Source organism: Dipodomys spectabilis, unplaced genomic scaffold (genome assembly GCF_019054845.1).
Source record: "Dipodomys spectabilis isolate Male_0828 unplaced genomic scaffold, ASM1905484v1 ptg000273l, whole genome shotgun sequence".
In the NCBI taxonomy this organism is placed as follows: Eukaryota; Metazoa; Chordata; class Mammalia; order Rodentia; family Heteromyidae; genus Dipodomys; species Dipodomys spectabilis.
The window spans coordinates 11,370,436-11,395,341 of NW_024870950.1; the positions used below are offsets into that span (position 1 = coordinate 11,370,436).

Genomic DNA, 24,906 nt, shown 5'->3' on the forward strand with positions numbered 1-24,906 from the left:
CATAACATTTCTGCCTTATGAGCCTTTTAAGAATAGTCTTTGTGTCACTCATTGCTGTCTCTCTTTTCACTGGGCACTTGCTGGAGGGGAGCTCGGTTAGGAAGGACAGCCTTATCTGCTTCCCTAGTGACCTGGCCACTGTCTAGCATAGGAGACGGTCAGGAAATATTTCATAATGATGAGTAACTGATGAAAATGCCTCGTGTGTGTACTCGTGCACACGCAAGTGTGGGCAAGTGTGTGTATGCATGTGTTTGCAACAAAAGGTTGGGAAGCTAGATTACAGGAGGTAATATTGGATCAAGAATCTTAGAGGACAAGATTTTTGTTTCCTTTAAACATTTTTTTAAACTTTATTTTATTGTATTGCCAAAGTGATATACAGAGGGGTTACAGTTCTATAAGTAAGGTAATGAGTACATTTCTGTCAAATGTTGTTACCCCCCTCCTTCGTTTCCTTCTACCCCCTCCCTCCAGTCCCTTCTCCCCAGTTGTAAAGTTCATTTCCAACATAGGGTCTTTTGAGTATTGCTGTTGCATTGGTTCATTCTTCGTCCTTTCTTTCACCATTTTGTTATTTCTTTTCCCTTCCCCAAATCAGATAAATGTATATACAAGACAGAGGGTACCAAAACAAAAAAAACCAATGACAATAGGGGGTAAAACAAGGGGAAAAATGAAAGAAAAGGAAATAACTTCACACAGTCCATTCAAAAAAGAAACAAGGGTTTCATATGTTGTTTCCGTATGTTGGAGTTCATTTTGGTTAGCATAATTTTATATGGTCATATGTCCATTGCAATTGAGCTGTTGTGATTCTTTGCTAGACTATCCTAGACATATACTAATTGTGAGGGAAACCATGGAGCCTATGTTTTTTTGGGCCTGGCTTACCTCACTTAATATGATTTTTTCCAAGACTTTCCATTTCCTTATGAATGGGGCAATGTCATTCTTTCTGATGAAGGCATAGAATTCCATCGTGTGGCTCTACCACATTTTCTTGATCCATTGGTTCCATATCTTAGCTATGGTAAATAATGCAGCAATGAACATAGGTGTGCTAGTATCTTTACGATGGCCTAGTTTGTGATCATTTGGGTAAATGCCCAGGAAAGGATCACAGATACTGGTGGGAATGTGGCCAAAACAGAACACTACTACACCATTCATGGGAATGTAAATGGGTTCATCCACTCTGGAAAGCAGTATGGAGGTTCTGCAAAAAGACAAGATTATTCTTATGAGGAAAAGAATCAGAAAGGGTCTTCCATCCAGAGGTAGAAGTAGGAATAAAGGAAGTAGAATGAAACACCAAAGTACACTGAGGAAAAACAGTGGATTCCTAGAAGCGTCCACCCCAGCCCAAGTAGAAGGTCAGCTGAGGTTAGCTCACAGATGGCCTTCCTTAAAAACAGAGTGAGGGGGCTGAATGAATAGGAATGGGAGCTCTGATGTCAGAGTATCTTTGTAGAAATCCCTACAAGTTGAATGAGTAGGCTGAGCTGTTGACCTTTTCTGTCTTAGATGTCTTTACTTTACAATAGGGGCAATCAATGTGGCAGTGCATTTAAGCATAGCACCTGGAGCAACATAGGGCTTAGGTAGTATTCCAAAAAGGAAAATACTGATTCAGTTGATTGTGGTGAATGATCTTGCTGTCCCTGTTTGACTGGGGGCAGAGGTAGGAGGATTGAAGTCAGTAGCCAGCTCAATCAACACGGTGAGACTGTATCTGAAAAGCAAATAATAATAATGATAATAATCATAATAGGGTTATGGGTAGTAAAAGGGTTCTAGTGGTAAAGCATCTTGCCCAGCAAGCTCAAGGTTCAAAGCCATCTTTGGATCCAGAACTGAAACCAGGAGTGGCATGAGCAGATCTGTGGTTTAAAGTGAGCATGTAGTAGCTGTGTGGAAATTCCCTGGTCTCACGGCCTCCTGATAAAAGGAGGCTGTTGAGCATCCTCTCCTCCTCTTATCTGGGGGAGATGCTGAGCTGCTTGTATGCAGGAGTACTGCTGTTCTATCATGTTCAGTTGTTTTATTCCCATTACAGGTACTCTAAGAACATTACTCAGTACCTAACTGAGAAGTGATGAGATCATGTGCTGGGCCTTAGTATCCAGAAAGGCTGTGATCTAACTGGGAGCCAGTTTTAATACTGCAAGCATTGTGGTCCTGTGCCTCATCTTTTTGTATGGTACAGACCTTGTGTCTATGACATGCAGCTAAGGCCAGGCTTTGCAGACAAGCCTTGATTTAAATTATTTCATATTGCAATCTCTCCTTTTCTTATCACATAAAACAGTACCATATTTTTGTATTGTATGTATCCTTTTAAGTGGTCTTAAATGTCATTTGGAATACAATGACACATAATTCTATAAAATTATATATATATATAAAATATGAGATTTTAGGGAAGATATGAGGTAGATTTGGGGCCTGTAGACTTTTCAACCTAGTTTCTTCTTCAGTAAGATCTAGTTCCCTGAAACTATTAGGCTCTGCTCTCTCTTCTGTTGCCAGGTCACGATGGATATTTGTGTCTCTCTGCAAATCTTTTCTATCTTTGGAAGAGAATGACCATCACTCTTTGTGGTTCCTTTACATACCTGATCCAATGCATGATATTAATGAGGCCATAGCTAAGAGATACTGAGATGTGAGAGGCAGGGGCTATCGTTGATGATACTGCTATTGAATCATTTTCCACTAAGAGCCTCAGTTTCCCCTTCCTGGAGAAAAGTGAAGATGGATTGATTTTAATCAATTCCCTTCCCCGTCCTTCCATTCATTCAAGCTTGCTTTCATAGAATCTGGGTACCACTGGCATAGTTAATTCTTCATATTTTCTTTGATTCCTTGTACTTTCCTTAAATATTTTTTGAATTAAATTATGTTGCTATCATTGAGGGGAAAACAGTTCCCCTTGTCATAAATATGTTAGCACAAAAATTGATATCATTAAAGGGAAATGGTATAACTGAAGCTATTCTGAGCAGAGGCTTCTTTCTCTCTTTGCTAAAGGAAAGTTCACAAGGATGTAGAAGCTTACTTGTTACTGAGATCACAGTTGAAAGTATAGTAGTATTGTAGTATTTCTATGCCCTGATTCATTGCTATTTAATACCAAATAATAACCAGCCTGATTTGTGGACACCCATTTTGTCTGAGATATCACACTAAATTTTAGTTATGATGCTATTGTAAGAGATCAACAATAATTTTTGGCTATGACGCCAATTAGTATTGAGTGAGCAGTCACTCTGTGCCAGAAACAGGATGGTAATTTGCTTGCACTATCTCCTTGGCTCCACAAAGCTCTGTACGGTGTTTATGATCCTAGCTACTTGGGAGACTGAGATCTGAGGATCTTAGTTTAAAGCTAGCCTGGGCAAGAAGAGTTTTTTGATGCTCACTTAAGCATCAAAAAAGCTATAACATATCAGGTAAAATATCTAAAAAGCAAGCACATTATTTAATTTGCTTTTAAAATCAAATCAGAGAAGATTCAAACCAAGACAATGAGGCAATGAGGAGAATGAATGAGTCCTGATTGGAAGAACTCATAGGTCTTAGACCCTCAAATGGAAACCCATATGTTAGAATGCAAGTTCCTCATCCTGGCAGGCGCTGGAGTGTCCTGCCAAGGTCTGTTCAACCTCACGGCATGGCCCCTCCCCTTGCTTTCTGTATGTTGGGTGACCACATCCACTTGGTTGGCTGGTGTGTGTTCTATAGGTGTTCTTGGAGGCCTCCCTGTCCTTGTGCATGCTAAATGTTGGCTGTGCCTACACATCACCTCGAAAGATAAAGCATAACTGACTCATCCAGGTCTCCTGTGCCCTTGATGACCCTTTAGAGATACCCTTTCCCCTAACAATGAGTTTGGCACAGGGATTCTTCATTTATGTTAGATGGAAGAGAGGTATGAGCTCTTACCTCAGAGTTTTTAACTCTGATCAGAACATAGTACCAAGGAAACTGGTTGTCATGATTATAAATATTGATGGAATAGAAAAGAATCGCATTTGCCCATCAAATCTACCAGTGGGTACTCAATATCAAATCAACTTCATAACTTGCATATAAAGAATATAGTTTAACTATTTCCAGAGATTAACAACCAACTTATGAATAACATTTGTATATGTGTATATAGATAAAATGTACATATTGCTATCTTATGTATCCATCTGAAGTTCTCAGCCTAGCCTGGGTGAGGAAGGTCATGAGACTTTTATCTCCAATGAAGCACCAAAAAAGTCAGCAGTACAGCTATGGCTCAAGTGGTAGAATGCTAGCTTTGAAAACAGAAGATCAGGACAAAAGCCTAAGCCCTGAGTTCAAGCTCCAGGCCAGGTGTGTGTGCATGCATGCACAATACATACATACACACACACACACACACACACACACACACACACACACAAGTTCATGAGTAAATATGATAGCAAATTCACCCCATCCCCAAGTCTCTGACAGGATTGCTTCTTTGTCATTCCCAAAAGTTGGTCCCAACTCAGTCTGAAAAGATGATACAACTCTATTCAGATGCTGCAATGCTTTTTCCCCTCCTGAATCTTCATTCTTAACAGTGAAATTGTTAAAAGTAAGCATCACTTTTAACCATTCAAGAGATTTTTTTAAGGATGAAAAGAAAGAAAAGCCCGTGGACCTTGGAGATGTCTGTTTTCCTGTGGGAAAATTAGATTCTCGATACTGGCAAGTGACTTTTCCCAGCACCTTCAAGAGCATCCAACTTTGCTCAAACCATTGAAGAAGGCAATCCCACCAATAAAACGCAGCAAAGGAAACTGAAGCCTTTTAATGCTCTGCTTCTCCCTTGAATATTGAATGAATGCACCGTACTTGATGAGGTATGATGAGGGGGCAGGGAGGCTTTTGGCCTCTCTTCCTGGCCCAACGCAGCCCCTCTCTGGTCAAACTGGTGTTTGTTCTTGGAGAAAATTACATCTCCACTAACCACAGTCCTTCAGAAGCATGTGTGCCTGGCTGAGATGATAATGCTAAGGATCCTTTCTTTCAAGCAATTCTGGAGCAGGTAGTTTGTGTCTTTGTCAACTGAATCTCTGGTGGGCAAGAAAGCATGCAAACATTTTGCATTTCTGTTGATCACAGGCACTTGAAGACTTCCTAGTGTGTATCATTAGACTGTCTCAGAGGAGGTAAATAACAACATTTTTTTCCTCTTAATTTTACCACTCAAAAGGACAACCCTACTTAATTTTGAGAAACCTTATATTATTTCTTTCTGAGAGTTAATGACCCTGGAGGGAATTCTTTTCCTATTACAGTATATCATGAATCAATCACATTGCTATGCACAGGCCAGGTTTTTATTGGTGTATGTTAAGTTGTACCTAGTAAAGAGTTTTATCATGACAGTTTATTTTTCTTTATGATGAGAAGAAAGCAGGCTAGGACTATTTGAACACACAGAAAATACTCTTCAGTATAAGTGCTTATGTAGTTGTGACACTTCTCTGACTTTGGGGGACTTAGAGATTTTTATTCTCCTAAATTTGCCAATAATCTGATTCTTTGGTTATACAGAAGTTGTCTAGATTTGATCAAAGGTTACAAATATTGACTCAGATTTCTGGTGTGGTCAAAAACATTATGCTCTTCATCCTTCTTGGAGTTCTCTTGTTTTAAGGGCTTCTTCCTCTGGGAAGTCCTGCAGTCTAGCAAAGTGCTACAGTTTCATTTTCTTGTGCTTTTATTTTATTTTTAAATCACTGGACTAATTCTCTAAACTGATGTCTTAATTTACATTTGAAGGATGCAACTGAATATAGTAGTTGAAAGAACTGCTGTGGGATCAAATGACCTGCCTCCTGTCTTTACTGGTTACTGGTCACCTTTTTTTTTTTTTCCAGTCCTGAGGTTTGAACTCAGGGACTGGGCACTGTCCCTGAGCTTCTTTTTCTCAAAGCTAGCACTCTACCACTTCAGCCATAGTGCCACTTCCAGCTTTTTCTGTTTATGTGGTAATGAGTAATTGAACCCAGGGCTTCATGCATGCTCAGCAAGCACTCTACCACTAAGCTACATTCCCAACCCTATATTCATTCTTTTTATACTTTAATTTCCACTTGTAAAATAAAATAATAAAAAAACATAGTGTACAACTTAAGCATAGTACTCTGATTGTTACAATATTAAATTAAAATAGTAAAGATTAAATTAATATAGGAAAGTACTTAGCCCAAAAGTCAACATATCACAGACTCTCAGTATACATTAACCACCATCTCTGCCTAGTTAGATAAAGTGGTATGCATGCAACACCCAGCTCCTCAAGGATACAGAATTGCTGAGAGAATTAGCATCATGTGTACATGACTAGGATCATGCCTTAAATCCCAAAAGATGGCTTGATGTCTCACTTGCAATGGGAATGATTTGGAAAATAATCCTTATAATCTCTCAAACTCAACAAGAACATGTGCATTTAAATGCCTGTCAGAAAATACCTGTTGTTTTTCATGTCTTTTCTGATTGTTTGCAGACAGACAACTTAACTGTAACATCACTGACTTTATTTTAGGAAACAAATAAAATGGTGCCACACTGCATTTATCTCGTTTGAGTAACTTGGGCCAGGTAAGGATTTCATTACAGTCCTTGAAAGCAAATGACTAACTGCACTTGTCATTTGACATTACGTGAATTGAAAGGGTGAATGTTATTTTCAGATTTTTAGAAAATGAAAAGCAATATAGTTTTGTGATTGTTCTCTGGTTAATTACCATTCACGGCCAGTGTAACATTCCGATTCCTGTTGAGGGTTAGCAGTATACGGATCCAGGCTAATAAAAATGAGATTAAGATGTGGTTTCAGTCCTTGGATGCAAAGTTGGAAGGAGCTGCTAGCCATGTGTACCAGGAGCTCTGACTACAACAGAGAGAAAAGGCAATGAAGTGCTGTAAAGGAATTCTATTTGGTGCCCTCAGGGTCTCCTGAAGTCTTCTGAGTTCAAACTGTAAGAAGTTCTAATGGAAGAGTTTACACGCCAGATGGGTGAATAGCAGAACTTACTGGAGTAGGAGTTGAAGTATGCATTTGAGGCCTGGGAAAGACCTATGTGGTTAAATATGGATGTCTCCTGACCTAATAGAAAACCTCCTGAGAGTTTTAATATTAACAGATTCTTTATGTATATATATGTATGTATATACATATATATACATATATATATATATATAAAATATATAAATTGCCATCTATCTAATCGGTGACTTCCGTTTTGCCATATGCATTATATTCCAGTATAATGTATATTAATTCATGACAAAAAGACAAATAAGTAAACTAAACTGACCTAAAAAAGGACATAATTGTTGCCCATATATGGTCATACATAACTGATCACATGGGTGTTGACTGCTTTGAGCCCAGTAATTATTTATCATACCTTACTGAACTGTCTGGATATTTTTAAAGCGTCTTAAAGTGTGATTATATTTCTTTTATTCACCTTGTCACTTCCACAGAAAAATGCAAAAGTGAAATGGCTAACAGAGCAAACTACAATATAGTCTTAGGGAAAAGCTTTGGGTTTTTATTCTGTTCTGGGTATTCCCAGAGTGTGTCAACCAAACACAGGCGGAATGAAGAGGTACAACTTTTATAATGGGTATACTTCGCCTTTCCTTCTAAGTCTTACCTTTTCTTCCCTTGTTACTCACTCAGTAGAGCAGTTATCATGGGGGTGTGAAAAGAAGGCCAGGACCTCTGGATGCAAGGATATAATTTAGATTGGAATTCCCATTGTATTAATTAGCTTGGTTATCCTGGACAAGTTGTTTAACTTCTCCAAAGTTCACTTCCATCCGCTTTGGAGATAGAATCAACAGAATAGAATAAACCATCTCTCTTCCAGTGTTGTTGGCAACATTAACTTAAAAATCACATGCTGAACACCAAAGTCACAATATCAAGGATGTACAGCTGATAGCAATAAAACTGGAGCTTTTCAGTATTGTGATTGCTAGTATGCTAAAGAAGAAGTGAAACTGTTGTCATTGGGGGGAGAATGGGGTTCGAATGTAGAGGAGCCGGAGGTGTGCTCATATGCTAGATGACTGTTTGTTTATTCATTTCCCAAAGATATTACAAAGGCTGTGAATATTTATTTAGTTCTGCTCCCAATAGCCCTTCTAATAGGGAATTATTTGGGTACAACGAAAGACATTTGTAAATGCGGCTGATAAGACTGGCGCTGGACAAGGAGCGTTTTGTTGGACACAAGAATTCTATTATCCCTGGCTTCAGTTGTCAAGTGCCCAGAAAACCCAGAATTTATGGTGGTAGCACAATGGCCCTTTCACGGCCTAGCGAAAGAGCTGTGAGATCCTGCTCCCCGGCTTTTCAGGGCTTCTAATCTTTTTATCGGGTCAGGACAATGCCGGATTCAGCTGCTGCCTGGGCCTCCTGACTGTCCATTGGCCATCAGGTATTGTGCAGTAATTACCATGGTGACAATGGCCTCTGTCTACGCCCGTCCATCGCTCCTTTGGAAAATGGTGAAGGTTGTCACTTCGTATTAGGTGCCACTAAAGGCACAGCTTACTTAGGGAAACTACTAAAGAGAAATAAAGATCCTCGTGTTAAGAGTTTCATTTAAAGGACTGCTGTGTCAAATCCATTTGGAACCCAGACACTCTTCATGGCTGTTTTCTTGTAATTACAATTCGGCATTGGGCATCATATATAGATATAAAGGCATGGAGTAAGCAACCTGGGGCATGAGCTGTGGGCTAATGGCTGACCTTAACCACACAGTTAAGATCTAAGATCTTAACTTCTTTAAAACTCTTTCTTCAGATGGAACATAGAATGGTATAGAGATGAATGCTAATTTGGAGTTAACATGTACAACTCTGCAATTATCTGTTTTGGTTAAGTATTTGTACACCTACCCTAAGTAGGATTTGATGAGTAGTAAACAAACAGTACAATGTAAGACTTCAAATCAAATCGGGTGCTGATGGCTCATGCTGGTAATCCCCCGCTAACTGAGAGGCAGAAATCAGGAGGATTGCTGTTTTAGGCTAGCCCTGGCCAAAATGTTCACAAGAGCCCACTAAACAGAAAAAGCTGGATGTGGTGGCATACAGCTGTCACACACCAACTACAACAGGAAGTGTAAATAGGAGGATTGAGGTCTAGGCTGGCCCAGGCAAACAGATATAACCCTATCTCAAAAATAATCATAGCAAAGAGGGCTGGAAATATGGCTTACGCAGGAGAGCTTAGTTCATTGCTGTAACTTCCAAAATTTTGTTTTAACATCACCTTTAAGATATAAAGATTCACTGATACCAGTGCAAATGAAATTCAAGGTGTGATTCATCCTGAAAACAATTATTTCACCTATAGCTTATGACACTGAATAAATTACATGCCTATACAGTTATCATAGTGGACAGGCAGGAATAGATAGGCATTTTTGTGCTGTTAGGGAGAAATTGGAAAGAAGGATGGAAGGAGTGATAGATCCAAGCAAGTCTCAATCTAGTAAGGCAAATTCCTTTAGATCTTCAGGATTACAACTAAGTCTCTTCAGTTTGAAATTTTGCTCTTTGGATATACTGCGGCAAATGTACTTCCTTTGAGGCTCATATAATGTCTTTTGTGCTGTATTTCACTGAATACCCAAGCCCAGCTCAAATTCACATGGAAAAAGCCTGCACTAGGGCTGTGACATGTAAGTAGGTGATTTATTGGTAGGGTCATTTTTGCTGACCATCCACAACATATAAGGTAGTTGCTAGGTAGAATCTTTCCTTATAAGCTATGTATTGTGTGGGCTGTTCCATGGACTTTTTCTATGGCTCCTTGTGCATCCGGGAACAAAATCACAGTGCTACTCTGTTCTTGATATCCTGGTACCACCACAGGAGAAGGCCATGCTATTGTTCTAGTTGCAACAGTGCTACAATGTGCTATACACAAGCATATATCATAAAAGATTTAACTTTTACCTACAGCCCTTGAATAAGAAGGATTTGGGTTTGTGGTCAGTGGTGTTTTTGAGGTGTTGTGTTGAGGAGCTATTAGATGGAGGTAAGATGAGGCATGGAAAGGAATGAAATCTCAGAGTCAAAAAGAAAGATGATAGAGTCTTTCAACCAGGCCGAGCTGGTTCTAGAATGTGGAAGCCCATAGGATGAAGGACAGTCAAGAACTCTTTTGTACTGGTTGTAGTAGAGAAGCTCTGCCAGTCAGCACTTTTGCTGGTTCACTGCCTTAGTTTTTAAAGATGACATCTGTTTAGACACTCCATATTCTTCTCTTCATTCATTCAACAAATACACCAACAGCTATTCTAGACTAGGGAATGTGTTAGACACTTCATTAGATGTGACGATGAATCAGATCAGAATTCAGAAAGAACATAGCCCCCACACAGAAAACCAAGAGTGTGGTACAGGGAGAGGGAGAATGCATGAGGGAGTTGAGGAAGATGTGCAGCTTTTAGGTTGAAGCTCTGGCCTTCTGGAATGGGAAGGACAACTCCTACCACCATTATTACTCTTCCTCTTTATCCTTGATCCTTTGGTCCATGGAGCTCTGGTACTTTCTCTTTTTAGGAAGGAAGGAAGGAGTGATTTTGGACTCGGAGTATATGTTTTACAGAAATGGTCTCCAAGACTTCATATCTTCCCTCAAATGTTTATTGTTATGTTAGTCCTTAAGCAAATGGATGTGAAGTTGCATGGTTGTTGGATATCATCAAAGTACCAAGTGCATTCACAACTGGTTAATGTCACTATTCTTGCATCTCTAGTGTCCACAGTGAAATTTTTTTCTACTTTGCATACAGTTGTAATAATTTCTCTCTCTCTCTCTCCCTCTCTCTCTCTCTCTATACATATATATTAACCTATTTAGACTGATACTTTCTTTTCCGTATTTTGTTTTTGGTATTACTGGGAATTGAGCTCAGGGCCTCATTGATTGAACTCAGGGCACTCAACTCCTTGAGATAAGACTCTAGTTCTTTCATTCAGTATGGTTTTCACATTAGTGTCTCATACTTTTGCCAGGGTGGCTTCAGACAATGATCCTCCTACCTCTGCCTACCCAGTAGCTGTGATTATGGACATGTTCCACCACACCTGGCTTAGACTGATTCGTTTCTAAGAGTCTTATATAAATGTTTATCCTCATTGATTCATGTCAATTCTAAGATATTCATGGTGCTTTCATTTTTTTTTTTTTTTAGCAGAAATCACTGTGCACATTTGGCTTGGTGGCCCTGTGTTCGTCATTAGTTGAGTAACCAATCAGATGGGGGAAGTGTGTTACAGAAATTGGCAGCAAGTGTCCAATGGGTGAATAAGGTAAGCCGGACCAACGTTACTGAACAATTCACATGTTAATATAGATACGTGGAGATGGCAATCATATTTTCAGGTTCACTCTGGGACCTGACTTCATTTTAGACCTTCGTCAAACCCAAAATAGAATCTGAGCAAGGGAAAAGCAGACCTTGGACTCTGAATTATTCAATGTTGTTATTGGGTTCTCTTTACTGTCCAGCTATGATGTACCAATACAGTGATTATCATCTTTCTGCATATAACAGATGTTAAGTAGAAATAACAAACTAAAGATTATAATTCTTTAGTCAGGCCTTGACAGAGCTGCTGAGCTGTCTCCCATGTTGCTTTCCCCCACCCCTTTTCTTTCTCTTAAAAAGTCTTCTTAAAATAGGAACAAGGTGACTTACATCCTGTAAGGAAAAGAGATTTCTAGAAGGCTGAACCTTTAAGACCCCAAAACACAGAAGACTTGCTCAGAAGCCAGGAGGCTTGATTTCAGTTCTCAGGCTGAGCGCTGACACTCTCTGACTGCGTGCCCTTAGGTTAATGGGCTCTTTTCTGGGACACAAGGGTGACTGGTCCCAGCCTTTCTAACAGTTCTTAAGTTTTAGAATTTTACAAATCCATTTGCCTTCATTCTTCCTGTCCAGTGGTGTCTCTATTTTCATAAGCAATCCAGACATCCAGCCAGGTATTGTAGCATAACTTCTCATTTCAGACTTTCTACACTGTGCCCAAGAGATTCTCACAGAAACACACGTCTATGTCTAACAGCTGTCTTAAGTACACAAGTCCAACGAACTTGATGAATTTCTCTTCTAGCCTTGATTGGTTCTGTGTCTCCAGGTCTCACGTTCCAGTGAGTTACAGCATAGTTCACCCAGACAAAAATATGGGAGAAATTCTTCATATTCTCAGTTTAACCACGTCCCATAACAATTGATTTCAATACATTCCTATTGATTCTGCTTTCAATTGCTTCTGGAATGACTTTGATTGCTCTATTTCTATGGCCAACATCCAGATGCAAGCCAAATCTGTTTCTAGTGTGACTGACATTGCCATTGAACAGGTCTTCTGTCCTCCAGGAATATTTTCCCCTCCATGGCTCCAAAAGTTTCCATCTTCCACACACATTCTGAACCATATCCCTAAATCCCTATATTATGTTAAATCTATCAGTTTATCCTTTGGAATGGGAGAGTCAGAAACTCCTTTCCAAGCTTCTAGAACCCTTTAAATAAAGGAGCCACTCTTTGGCTGACCAGACTTGCCTCTTAGCTACTCCCTGTCCGCACTCAGACATCACAGTACATAACTCTTGTAGGAAAATCTTATTCCCCCAGACTATGCCCTCTGCCTTCACAAGCACTCATACTCATTTTGTATTTTAGCCTGGGTTTCTATATCTCTAAAATGTTTGAGCTGTGGCACAAACATTGCCAAGTCAGGCTAGTGCTATCTTGGTTTTGACAGTACTGGACATTATACATAGGGCTTCCCTCCTGCTATCAAACACTCTACCACTTGAGTCATGCCCGTGTCCTTTGCCCACTTTTTTTTTCTTTCCAAAGAAAAAGTATCACAGTTATGCTCAGGCTGGCCTCAGACTATGATTCTTGTACCTCTGTCTCCCATGTGGCTAGAACCACAAATGTCTACGACCATATTTGGCTTGTTTTTTTGAGATAGACTTTTGCTAATTGTTTTGCTCAGCCTGGCCTGAAACCACAATCCCTCTGTCTCTGTTTCCTGTTATCTATGTGCTGATGCACACCTACCTCATTCTGTCTTAAAGTTATTGCTTTTCTTAATCCTTTCAAAAGCCTTACTTGGTGGGTACTAGTAATATCCCAAATTATATAAATTATAAAACAATATCATAGAAAATAAGAAAGTTGCCTGTGGAAACATGCCATAACTTTTTTCCTGGGAGTTGTATCAATGGAAAGTCTGAATTAATTTAGAACGTGTGTCTTTTACCAATCTCCTCTCCCATGTTTCCTTTGAATGATTGTGTGAATTTATGGACAGAATAATTTCTTCCACATAAGTCTTTCCCTGTAGCTCACTGAAGCTAAAATTAAATAGAAATCCAACCCCTTCATCTGTTTCTCACAATAATCTTCCAATGTCTGGAGATTTCTCAGCTATTAGATTCTCATGTATGTTTGGGAGAAAAAAAAATTCCATTTAAGGAGTCCACAACTTTTTCTTTCATGTTCTCTGATCAATATTTGCTTGCAACCCCTCCCCCCAAAAAATCAATGGATGAAAATATTTTCAGCAGAAGCAATGCTGTATCTCCCTGACTGTGCACCAACCTGCTTTGGAAATTGTCTGCCTGGGACCAGTTCCTGTTATGTGCGCATATTTGGTCCTCATTTGCTCTGAAGCCAGGCGCAAGCAGACAAAGCACATCTCTTTTGTGGCTGTGTCTGTGAATGATGATCATCTCATTTCTGCAGAGCCAAATGGGCCTCTTCATTTCAGTAGCTCTTTGAATTCCTCAATAGGATGTGAGAGTGACATTTTCTATTTTTCTAGATAATAAGGACAATTAGAATGAGGTAGCAATGAAACTGAGTCAAAAGTTAAATAGAAAGTACTTGAATTTAATTTCACTTCTAGGAAATCTGTTAGATTTTTCTTTTTCACTTACAAATTAAGAGCAGCCTATGTTGAAGAGCTTTGCATAGTTTTTAATTCATGGAGAGGAAGGAAAATATTTCAATGCCTGTGGAATAAGCGTCAGTATTAGGGGCTGCTGGGACCCTTAAAAATAAAATAAAAAGCAGCTGGGTGCTGGTAGCTCATGCCTGTCATCTTAGCTACTCAGGAGGCTGAGATCTGAGGATTGTGGTTCAAAGTCAACCTGGGCAGGAAAGTCCATGAGACTTTTATCTCCAATTAACCACCAGAAAACTGGAAGTGGCACTGTGGCTCAAAGTGGTAGAGTGCTAGCTTGGAGCACAAGAGTTAAGGGACAATGCCCAGGCCTTGAGTTCAAGCCCCATAACTCTCTGTCTGTCTGTCTGCCTCTTTATCTGTCTGTCTGTCTCTCTCTGTCTCACACACACACACACACACACACACACACACACACACACACACACACACACACACACACATGGCCGAGCTGGATAGGTAACAGTAGCCCATTCCTGTAATAGTAGCTATTTAGGAGGCTGAGAACAGGAGGATTGCAATTCAGGACAAGCTTGGGCATCAACGTTCACATGAATCCTTTTCTCCTTATTACCTGGGTTCACTAGGATGCATCAATCATTCTAAGGAATGTCAAGGCACATGACCTGAGGCAGATATTGGAAGGATAACAGACCCAGGCCAGCCAGGGTAGAAAAGTTCATGATAATCCATCTCCATGGAGAAGCTGGATGTAGTGGTCTCCGACAAGAGCAAGAAGACTCAGGAATACAGATCCTGTCTCAGGATCTTGACTAGGCAAGAAGCAAGATTGTCTTTTGAAGATAACCAGTAATGCTGAGGCTAGAGGTATAACACAAGTAGAGGCATGAGCACCTGGAAAAACCCTTTCAACGTTTAGGATGGGATTTTTTTAATGTATCATCATGATTATGATTACATCATAAAGGTGATATACAGAAGGGTTATAGTTACATGTAATGAGTATGTTTCTTTTTGTGCAGTGTCACTGTTTCTGTTGTGCTCTCTCAGTTTTCTCTAGGATTCTTGTTTTAAGGAGAGAAATTTTGCACTTAGGGGAGGAAATGGCTTATTCATGATCATGTCCTGGGTAAAACAAAGAAACCTACAACTTTATCCCTAGACTCAGATTTCTGTAACCCAGTCAGCCCAGAATGTAATTAATTCTTGATCAGGTACACATGGCATGTCACAAATGCAGGTGGAGATGAAAGACACTTTCCTTGTCTTAAAAGAGCTAACAATCTAGTCGTTGTGTATACAGCAGTCAAAAAAAAAAATCTGAGTTGGAAGGAAAGAGAGGATACTGGTTTACCTCTTGATAACATCTCGGAAACTCCGCTTGAACTTGAGCTTCCTTTCCTGGCATACCTGTCTAAGTAACCCAGGTACTTTCCCACAGCGGGGGATGGAATTAGCTGGGTATCTCCAGGATAGAGAGATCTCAGTCAGCCCTGTGGCCTTGCTGAGTTTTTGTAGGGCACGGGAACCTGGGAATAAATGTCTTAAAGAAGTGAAAGGGATGAACCTTTTGCAAAAGAAAAATGCACCTGCTGAGCAATAACCAGCAGGGGCTTCTGGTCACAGGTCACCCAATTATCTCTCATTTGCATAGAAGTCAATCCCAGAAAGTGGCGTGGGGGAAAGCTCACCTGTTCTGGCAAATTCACCACGCTCTGTATTGTCCCCGACAGCTTGAAAGGTTGGCAGTGGGCTGCCTACCCCTCTGTGCCTGCTGGGATTGTCTATGAATGCACACCGTTCCTATTTTGGGATGTAGGCCACCATGCAGAAGGAGGCCAAGTGTCTGCGTCTGTAGCTGATGTCACTAGAATCATAAACTGCCACTCAGCTTACTTGTTGACTATCTGCTGCAGCTCTTCCATGTGGCTCTCGCCTGGGCATGCAACCAGCATTTTCCTGAGGTTCTTAGGTATGAGGCTAAGTGAACATCCCCCCCTCTGCACAACAGCAAACTAAAGGAAAAACCCAGTCAAGGCTGTGGTCTTTCAGCATGCTTTATTTAACTGGTAGTGGACAAAGAACATAGGTTGTTATCTACAATAACAATGATAGCTGCTATTTGTTAAGCATGATCATGTACCATGCACTGTGCTACATGCTTTACAGTTCCTTGTTTGATATTACCAAAACTTTGGTTGACATAGGCACTGTTCATGATTATTTTTTGCCTCTCAAGGCTAGTATTCTACTACTTTAACCACAGCTCCACTTCAAGTTTTGTTTATCCCCACCCCCACCCCCTGGGCCTGGACACTGTCCCTGATCTTTTGCTCAAGGTAATGCTCTACCACTTGAGCCACAGCACTGTTCATGATTAATTTTTGCCTCTGAAGCTAGTATTCTACTACTTTAGCCACAGCTCCACTTCAAGCTTTGTTTATTCCCCCCCTCCCCCACCCCCTCCCCCAATGGGGCCTGGGCACTGTCCCTGAGCTTCTTTTGCTCAAGGTAATGCTCTACCACTTGAGCCACAGCACTACTTCTGGCTTTGAGTAGTTTATTGGGGATAAGAGTCTCATAGACTTTCTTGCCCAGGCTGGCTTTGACCTACGATCCTTAGGTCTCAGCCTCCTGAGTAGCTAGGATTACAGGTGTGAGACATTGGCACCTGGCTCCCTTCAAGCATTTTTGCTGGCTAATTAGAAATAAGAGTCTCATGGACTTTCCTGTTCTGATTACCTTCAAACCACAGTTGTCAGATGCCAGCCTCTTGAGTAGCTAGTATTATAAGCGTGAGCCACCAGCACAGGGCTTCATGATTCCTTTAAAGATGAGAACATCAGGGCTCAGAGAGGTTGTAGAACTTGATGAGAGCCAGGATGGGTGGATATATTCCTTGGCAGGTTAGTGCAGTGTCTACTGGTCAAATTTTGTTCTAATTCTCCTGGTCTTTGACATGCAGTGCTCACGAAGTTGGACAAGAGGAAGGTGGAGGACAGTTCTATTATAGTTTTTATCTCCAGAATTCTTTTATTCACTCCTAATTTATTTTTATGATTTTTAGTTTTACAAAAGGTTTCCATTCAATATACTGGTTCCTGAGTACGACGTATCTTGATCAATGTCACCCCTTTCCTTGTTCTTTCTCCCCCTAACATCTCCCATCCTCTCAAATTTCCTGGTTCCATTTTTACATATGAACATTGAATATTATGACTGTCCATTAAAGTTATTTTTTTGTTCCTTTTGGCATGTCCACGTCGAAATCTCCATTTGAGTTTTAAAGATTGCCAGTTAGTTTGAGCTAGGGCAACTGAGCTCCACTAGCTGTGTACATGGTGCCAAAGTTGTAATGATGGACAAAAGCATGGAGAACACAGGTTCCTCCATCAACCATCTCTCTGCACCATTCTTGTTTTGGATCCTGAATTAGATACTAGGGATGTAGCAAACCAAATGCACATGTTTCAGTTAGACAATGAAGCTAAGCTTGTACCTTTAAAGAACTCCCTTTTGGTGACAGAGCCAGGCTAGAAAGGCTTAACTGTAGAAGTGACCTATGAGTTTTAACTTGAACATGGGTAGGGGCTTACCAGGAGGAGTGATCAGGAAAGGTTGGTCAGTCCAAAGGACCAGGATAGAAGTTGTTGAGTTCTTATTTCTCGTGACTGCATGGAGCATTCCATGAGACACTTGTATATCTGTAAACAGACAGGAAGTTGATATAGAGGACAATAGTTTAGAAATAAAATATGTGAAAAAAGAGTCATGTAGAGAAGTCTCTATTTCTTGTCTTTCAACGTTCTGTAGCCAACCATTGTTTGTTTGTTTGTTTGATTTTTGGTGATTTTCCAGCAGGTGTCCAGACAGTTAGAAATATACACACTTGAATCAATGAATACTCTCTCATTTTCCTAAATGCACATAGATGGCATGCAGTTTTGAGCACCTTCTTGCTGTTCTACACACTGACTTCGAGAGACAGGAAAGCAATAAGGTTTTCCCTACTTGTGGTACAGCTTAGATATTGGTTATCTAAAGACCAAGCAAGTTTCCTCTCTCTGCCCCTTATTAATGAGATCATCCATATGTGGTTGCAATTGGAAGCAATTTCCTCCCAGCCTCACTTTCCCTGAGATCTTCACAGAAACATCAGATCTACCCTGAGGATAGAGACGGAAGAGGGAGCCTTGTTTGGGGCCATTTGATCTTTGGGAAAGGTTTTAACCCCGTCTCATCAGTTGTTTAGCCACAGCAAGTGTTTCAGGCAGGATAGCTTTCTGCTTACACTTGTCTTGTGGGCCTATTGGTCCAGAGTAGTAACTGACAGTCCAGTTGAAATCTAATCACTTGTTTCCGACAACCAGCCATTTAGACAGCATTATGTCTTCTGTTCTGCTTGTCACAGTCAACAAGGCATCTCAAAGGCTGGTGTAGGTTTCCCTGCCTTTGAAGATCAAAGCACCTGAGTCTTGCTCAAATGATCTGTACACTTCCTCTGTTTCCTACATGGCAAGGGATAGTTTGTACTTAGAGCAAGAGGGCCTTTGAATACTGCCACAGGCAGGAAGTAACTTAGTAAGACCCTGTGACTGGATTGGCAGCCATGTGTATTGGGCCTAAAAGGATTGTTTTCAAATATTTATTCATTCATTCTCTCAGGAGACAATTCCTGAAAGTCTTCACAGCATTCTTTCATCTTTCATGTTCCTTGCTGAGACACCCTCTCCCCCCTTCCTCCCTCCACCACATAGACATGTGTGCTCTGTGTGTGCATGACAGACAGATGGATACTACTCAGCTGAAGGAAACAATGGCATCTGAGAAGGATGTGATGGAGTTTCTGAGGAATGCCATTCCTTCCTTCCTTTCTTCATGCATGCATGCATTCATTTAGACTGCTTTCGTTGTACCTAAGCCATGGACCCTTGTCAGTATGACCGTTGCCTTCCCTATGCTTGTGAAACTCACAAGTTGATAAGAATATTCTCTGGTCCCTTCTAAATCTAGCCATTTTATCTGTCCCCAGAGTGTTTTAGGGATATTTAGGCCATTTCCCCGTTGCACTTCCTGGTTCTTTTAAGCCACAGAATCACCATTTCTTCTGAATGCTACAAACCCAATTTCTCCTACAGCCTTCAGAGAGCTCAGAGCTGGAAGCAATGCAAGATGAGAGAGCAGAGGAAGAAAGGTATCTATAATACTAAAATCTGCCACCAATTTATTGTGATGACCAAGGATACAGAAGGTTCCAATCAGACACCTGGCAGAGTCCTCCATTTGGAACCTTTAGAGAAATCGTGGAGGGGCCAGCAAGTTCATCTTTTTGAGAAGCTTTGAATTTTAGTATCTGAGCACCATTCCAAATGCTGCTCGGTTGCCTTAGCAACAGTTCTTATACTTTTTATTTAAAATAAAAAGATGGTTTTGGAAAAAAAATATGTGGTCACATAACTTACAAGTGCTAGTGAGTAGGTACTTCTCTAAATAAATGTCTACTGGGTTTCTTGAAGTAGCCGATTTCTGTCTATTACAGACTATTTCAGACTTCCTGATATTCTTAGCAATATTTCAGAATTTGCAATTAAATAATGAACCAATGGTTGGATGTGGCAGTTTATGCCTTAAATACTAACTTCTTAGGAGGGAAAGATGGGGGAAGATTTTATTTCAAGACCAGCTAGCACCAAAAGTTAGAGAAACTCAGTCTCAATCAACGAACCATTTATGGTGCTCACCTATGACTTGCTAGAAAGTTCATAGCCCAAAGCAGGCCCCAGGCAAGTGAGACATTACCTAAAATATAAGCCTAGAAGCAAAACAGGCTGGAGGCAAGGCTCTCATCGTAGAGTTTAACAAGTACAAAGCCCTTAGTTCAAATCCCAGTACCACCAACCAACTAATCAAGAAAGCAAATCAAAAGAACCCAGGAAGTTTGTCATGCATTGCCTACTCCCTATTGTGTACATCATTAGGATGCCGTGGAAGAGAAAAGGCCCTGTGGTTTGTCTCATCTTGCTTTCATCAGGGCTTTGAGCTACAGTACATCCACCTTCTGTGCAAGCTCTCGTACAGTGGGTAGAAGATGCCTGTACCATCAAGGGCCTGGCAGTCTTGCTGGAGCACTCCATCACATGGGAGTGTGCCCAGATCTCTGTTCTCTTCCCCAGTACTTCTCCCCTGACCCAAAGCATGATTTTACTCATCAAAATTGCTTCAGGTTATCCATACATAGTGTTTGTAGTACATATATAGTACTTCTTGCCTGCAATTCTAGCTACTCACGAGGCTGAGAGCTAAGGATTACATACTATTTGAAGCCAGCTCAAGCAAGAAAGTCCAAGAGACTCTTATCTCCAATTAAGAACCATAAAAGCCAGAAGTGGAGTTGTGGTTCAAATGACAGAGCTCTATCTAGACCTTGAGCAAAATTGCTCAGGCACAGCACCCAGGCCCTGTGTTCAAGTCCTAGGGGGAGCGTGCGCTGGGCATGTGTGCAAGCACGTGCATGCACGCACACGCACACACATGCACACACACACACACACACACACACACACACACACACACACACGCAATTGCACCAGGTTGCTTTAGTGTATAACCCAAGCTTCAGAAGGTCCTCTGTCCACCTATTTAATGTCCTTCCACATCTTCTCATTCAGCCTAGTCCTTCGCAGCACTCATGACAATGTGTGAGTATTTTGTCTGTTTTATTTCATGGTTGACTTTTGCATGGCCCATTTCTCTCATGAGAGCATATTCCATGAGGTTCAGAGACATGGACTGTCCTACGTTCCTCTAGGACCTGAGAGTCAAGAGCCCTGCCATTCATGCTGGTAGTAAATACATTGTGACCAAATAACAATGCAAATGCATAGTTAATGTCTCCTTTATGAATCCACGGAGATAGAATGGTTGGGGTAGCAGCCTTAGACACAACTTCAAGTAGAGGGATGGAGTCTGGGCTTCTGTAGAGAAGATTTATCCTGAGATAAATCTTTACCTTTGTCTGTCTGTCTGTCTGTCTGTCTGTCTGTCTGTTTCTCTCTGAGTGATTCCTGGGCCATCATCACTCAAATTTTAGTAGCAACAGTTCTGGGAACTTTCCACTGTCTGGAAACCAGCAGCGCCATCATGGTTTTCCTGTGTGGCTATCTGTGTATTAACATGGCTTTTGGGCCATGCTTTGACTTGCCTGACCCATCTCCCAGCAGAAAAGACTGTGCATCTGTAATACTCCAGAAAATTAGGGCTGACGTGTAGCTTGGTCCTCAAAGTGGTTTCACTCAAGCAAACACAGAGAATAATAGTTGTGCACTTAAATGCTTGAGTAGGTATCACGTGGAAGAATATTCTTATAATCCTTGTTTATAAAGCCTGTTAGTATGAATTTTTGAAATAGCACTTATTCCACTTTATTCTTGACAAATGGCATTTGTAGCCATTGAGATGTTTTATTTCAATTATGTGCTGGCGTCGTAAGGAGAAGCTTTCTGACAATAGGGAGGCACAAGCCATTTCAATTCTGCTTCTATCACCATTCCCCCTGCTAAACTCAACTGGACAGTTCATTAAGATGAAAAATTAACAGCGCGTGCTTTGGGGAGAACGATCATGGAACATGACAGCTTGTGCAGGCCTCTGCATTCAGAGAAGCAGACAGATGACAAACATATTTGTCTTCAGAAGAAGTGGCGCTGAGCCATTCGCTCTGTACCCATGGGTACATGTGTTCATCAACTAGTGTGTTCAGCCCTGTGCTGAGGTGCTGGGGCAGGGTGCAGGGGAAAATACAGAAAAACATGACTGCCACCCTCTAAGAACATACCATCTACCTATGTGAGAAGGTTGGAGAGAAATCAGTTGTCAGTTGAGAGTACCTGAGTGACTCATACCAAAGCCTGATATTTTGGGCCTCACTGTATGTTTAGCCGTAATTCAGTGTGGAAATTAAGAGAAGATTTTTTTGGGGGGCCTTGAAAAGTAGTAAGATGTTGATTAGTAAAATATGTTCTAAAAATAATAACTGGTAAATGGCTTCTGATATCGTTGGGGAAGATGGTAATGAAAATATTGGAGAATTAGTAGGGATTCATGCATCATTTTTGTAGTTCAAATTGTTTTTATTTCCACATGTTAAGTGGTCTCTATTTAAATGGAATGAAGTTTCACTGTGATATCCCCACCAGTCCATCTAATGTACTCTGGTCCTATTCACAACCTGTTACTTTTGCTTATTCTACTTACATCCCAACATGACATTTTGAACATAAGCTGGTGTCATTATATCCCTTTCACATGGTATGCACTATTTTTTTAAACACCAGACTTTTTATAGGAATAGCCTTTTGATATGTGAATTGTAACTTAATTAATCTGCAGTCATATTAAAGTACTCTCCAAATTGTCCACAGCAACATGATATGTCCAGAGAATCAGGCTTAGTTGAAATAGAAGGGACAAAGCAAGACTAGTTTAATCCAAGACTTCTCCCACTGTGGTTAAGGAGGGAGTGGATTATCTATTTTACAGAGATGGAACTGAGGTTCCAATCAATTTGTGCCTAGTTCCAGAGACCACAGAATGGGTAAATATTGGGTTTGGGACATCGGCCCCTATCCATTCTGTTTCTTAACTCTGCTTCCCACTTGATCTAGCTGGGTTCTGGAAAAGACAGAGACTGAGTGGCAACAGCAGTAACAGAGTGCTTTCAAATTTACCAAGGGCCCCTACCTTGCTCATCCCTGTGAGACAAGCTGCCCAGGTAGAGTGTATCTTGGAATACACAAGGTTGTAGAGAAAGGAGACCCTATCTCATTTTTCAATCTGCATAAAGAAAAGTGTATTTTGTTTTCGAGGCATTCAGAGTTTCCCGTGTGCCATCTCCTTCCATTTCTATCTTTCTTTAAACTTTTCCATGCATTCTAGTTCTCCACTGCCAGAGAAATGTTTAAATGAAACCCTAGAGACGTGGGACCCACCGATATTTAGAAACAAAGCTTAGAAATGGATGCCCTGTCTGTTAACTAATAGGGAAACGTTTCTTATTTTCTCCTTTGTAGGGGAAGCTACACATTTCTATTATAAAGCCTATGTCTTGATTAAAGCCATTTAAAAAATCCTTATCTCCCCTGAGATTTGTGAGAAGGCTTTTGATGTCATTCTCAGCTTACCAGTGTAAATCATGGTTTACCTTCTCATCCTGCTGGACAGGATGGGAAATCTGACTCAGGATTTGTAAATACTGCTGTATTTCATTTACTTTCATGGGGACATTTTTTTTCCCCCCAGCAGACAGTGGAATAGAAGAGTCCCTGGAAACAGCAAAGGAGTCAGGATGCATTAACCTAAGCAGTGAGATCCAAACAAAAGCTCTGTTTGCAATCGCACCAGAGCTCAGGAGCACCGCAGGCTCCGCCGTCAGGCTATGTTCAGTAAGCACAAATAAAATTAGATCTTCTGGAGTAAAAAAGGAATTGGGACTCAGCGAATGAAAGTCTCAAGAAAAGGGACTCCTTTTTTCTCCATTTGTTTGCAGGTCTATTAGCTTTAAAGGAATTGAACGTCAATAAACATGATTATCGTTATTACTATGAAACAATCGATGCTTCCTGAAATATATCCTGATGATGATGTTGGACTTTTGGCTTTCTTTTCCTCAGAAAAGTTGTTAGACATGTGGCCTGATTCAGGACTGGCAATGCCTGGGTTCTAGACTTTATCTATCATTCGCCATGCAAATGACTATTGTGTTGTGTTGTTTGTTTGTTTTTACTGTTCATTTGTCTAATGTGACTCACAGAGGGGTGAATTTTATAATCAGCCAGTAATCAATGTTTATGCCAAAAGAAGCTTCACCTCTGATGTACCCAGAACAACCTTGTTCACATGGAAAAGATCCAGGAGCAGAAGCTAGAGTGATGATCATCATGGCAATCTATACATTTTTTTTTTTTTTTTTTTTTTGCCAGTGGGGGCTTGAACTGTGGGCCTGGGCACTGTTCGTCCGCTCTTCAGCATGAGGCTAGTGCTCTACCACTTGAACCACAGCACCATTTCCAGTTTTCCGAGTGGTTCATTGGAGATAAAAGTCTCACAGACTTTCATGCCCGGACTGTCTTTGAACCGTGATCCTCAGATCTCAGCCTCCTGAGTAGCTAGGATTACAGGGGTGATACACAATTTCATATACCCAGGTGTTTCTAAGTTTCAGACTGTGTAGGTGGGAGTCACAGTGAATGATAGGTTGCAGGTCACAGCTGAGTGACATATCTTAGCTCTGGAAGAGGACAATGGACCAGCTCATGCATGGAACTGTGGCTGTCCCATGCAATGTTTGCCATATACTCATCTGCTCCACTCTGCAGAAGGGCGATGGGTATGGAATGTCCTAGAGAACTCAGAAGCAGTGCAGTATGCCAGAGGGCAGCAGTGGGTTGTAGAAAGAGCAAGTTGACTCGTATCAGAATGTCATGTTGGCTTCTGACTGTGTGACTTTGAACAGAATGCTTGCTCTCTGGGGTGCCTGCATTTCTCTCTTGTGTAAAAAGCAAGAGGAACATAAAGACAGCTTTCTCTACTTGCAAGGCTGACAGAAGACTTACATTAGTTTACATGGAGACATTGGATTTATTTTCTTCCTTCCCCAAAGCAACACAGCACAGATCCACCTGAGACAGAGCAGTACTTCCACTCTGCGTTCGTTATGTCAGTTTCTTTGTAGGTCAGCTTCGTGACTTCAGCCAAGAGAGTTCACCCTATAAAGCTTCAGTGTTCTCATCTTTCAAATGGATATAGAGGTATTGAGTCGGAGCTATCATAAAAGACCACAGGCTTAGTTCTTAGTGCACTCTAAGAACTTTATTATCTTAGAGTTGGATATCAGAA

General features: G+C 40.8%; 1 protein-coding gene across 2 annotated transcripts in view; it reads left to right on the forward strand.

Moving 5' to 3' along the window:
- The window catches only part of Cdh11 (cadherin 11), a 140,289-nt gene that overhangs the window by 50,872 nt on the left and 64,511 nt on the right, over positions 1-24,906 (forward strand). For both annotated transcript variants that reach the window (XM_042700865.1, XM_042700866.1), the window contains exon 2: positions 11,265-11,382. The gene's annotated coding sequence lies outside the window, so the exon portion shown is untranslated. The remainder of the gene's footprint in view (positions 1-11,264; positions 11,383-24,906) is intronic.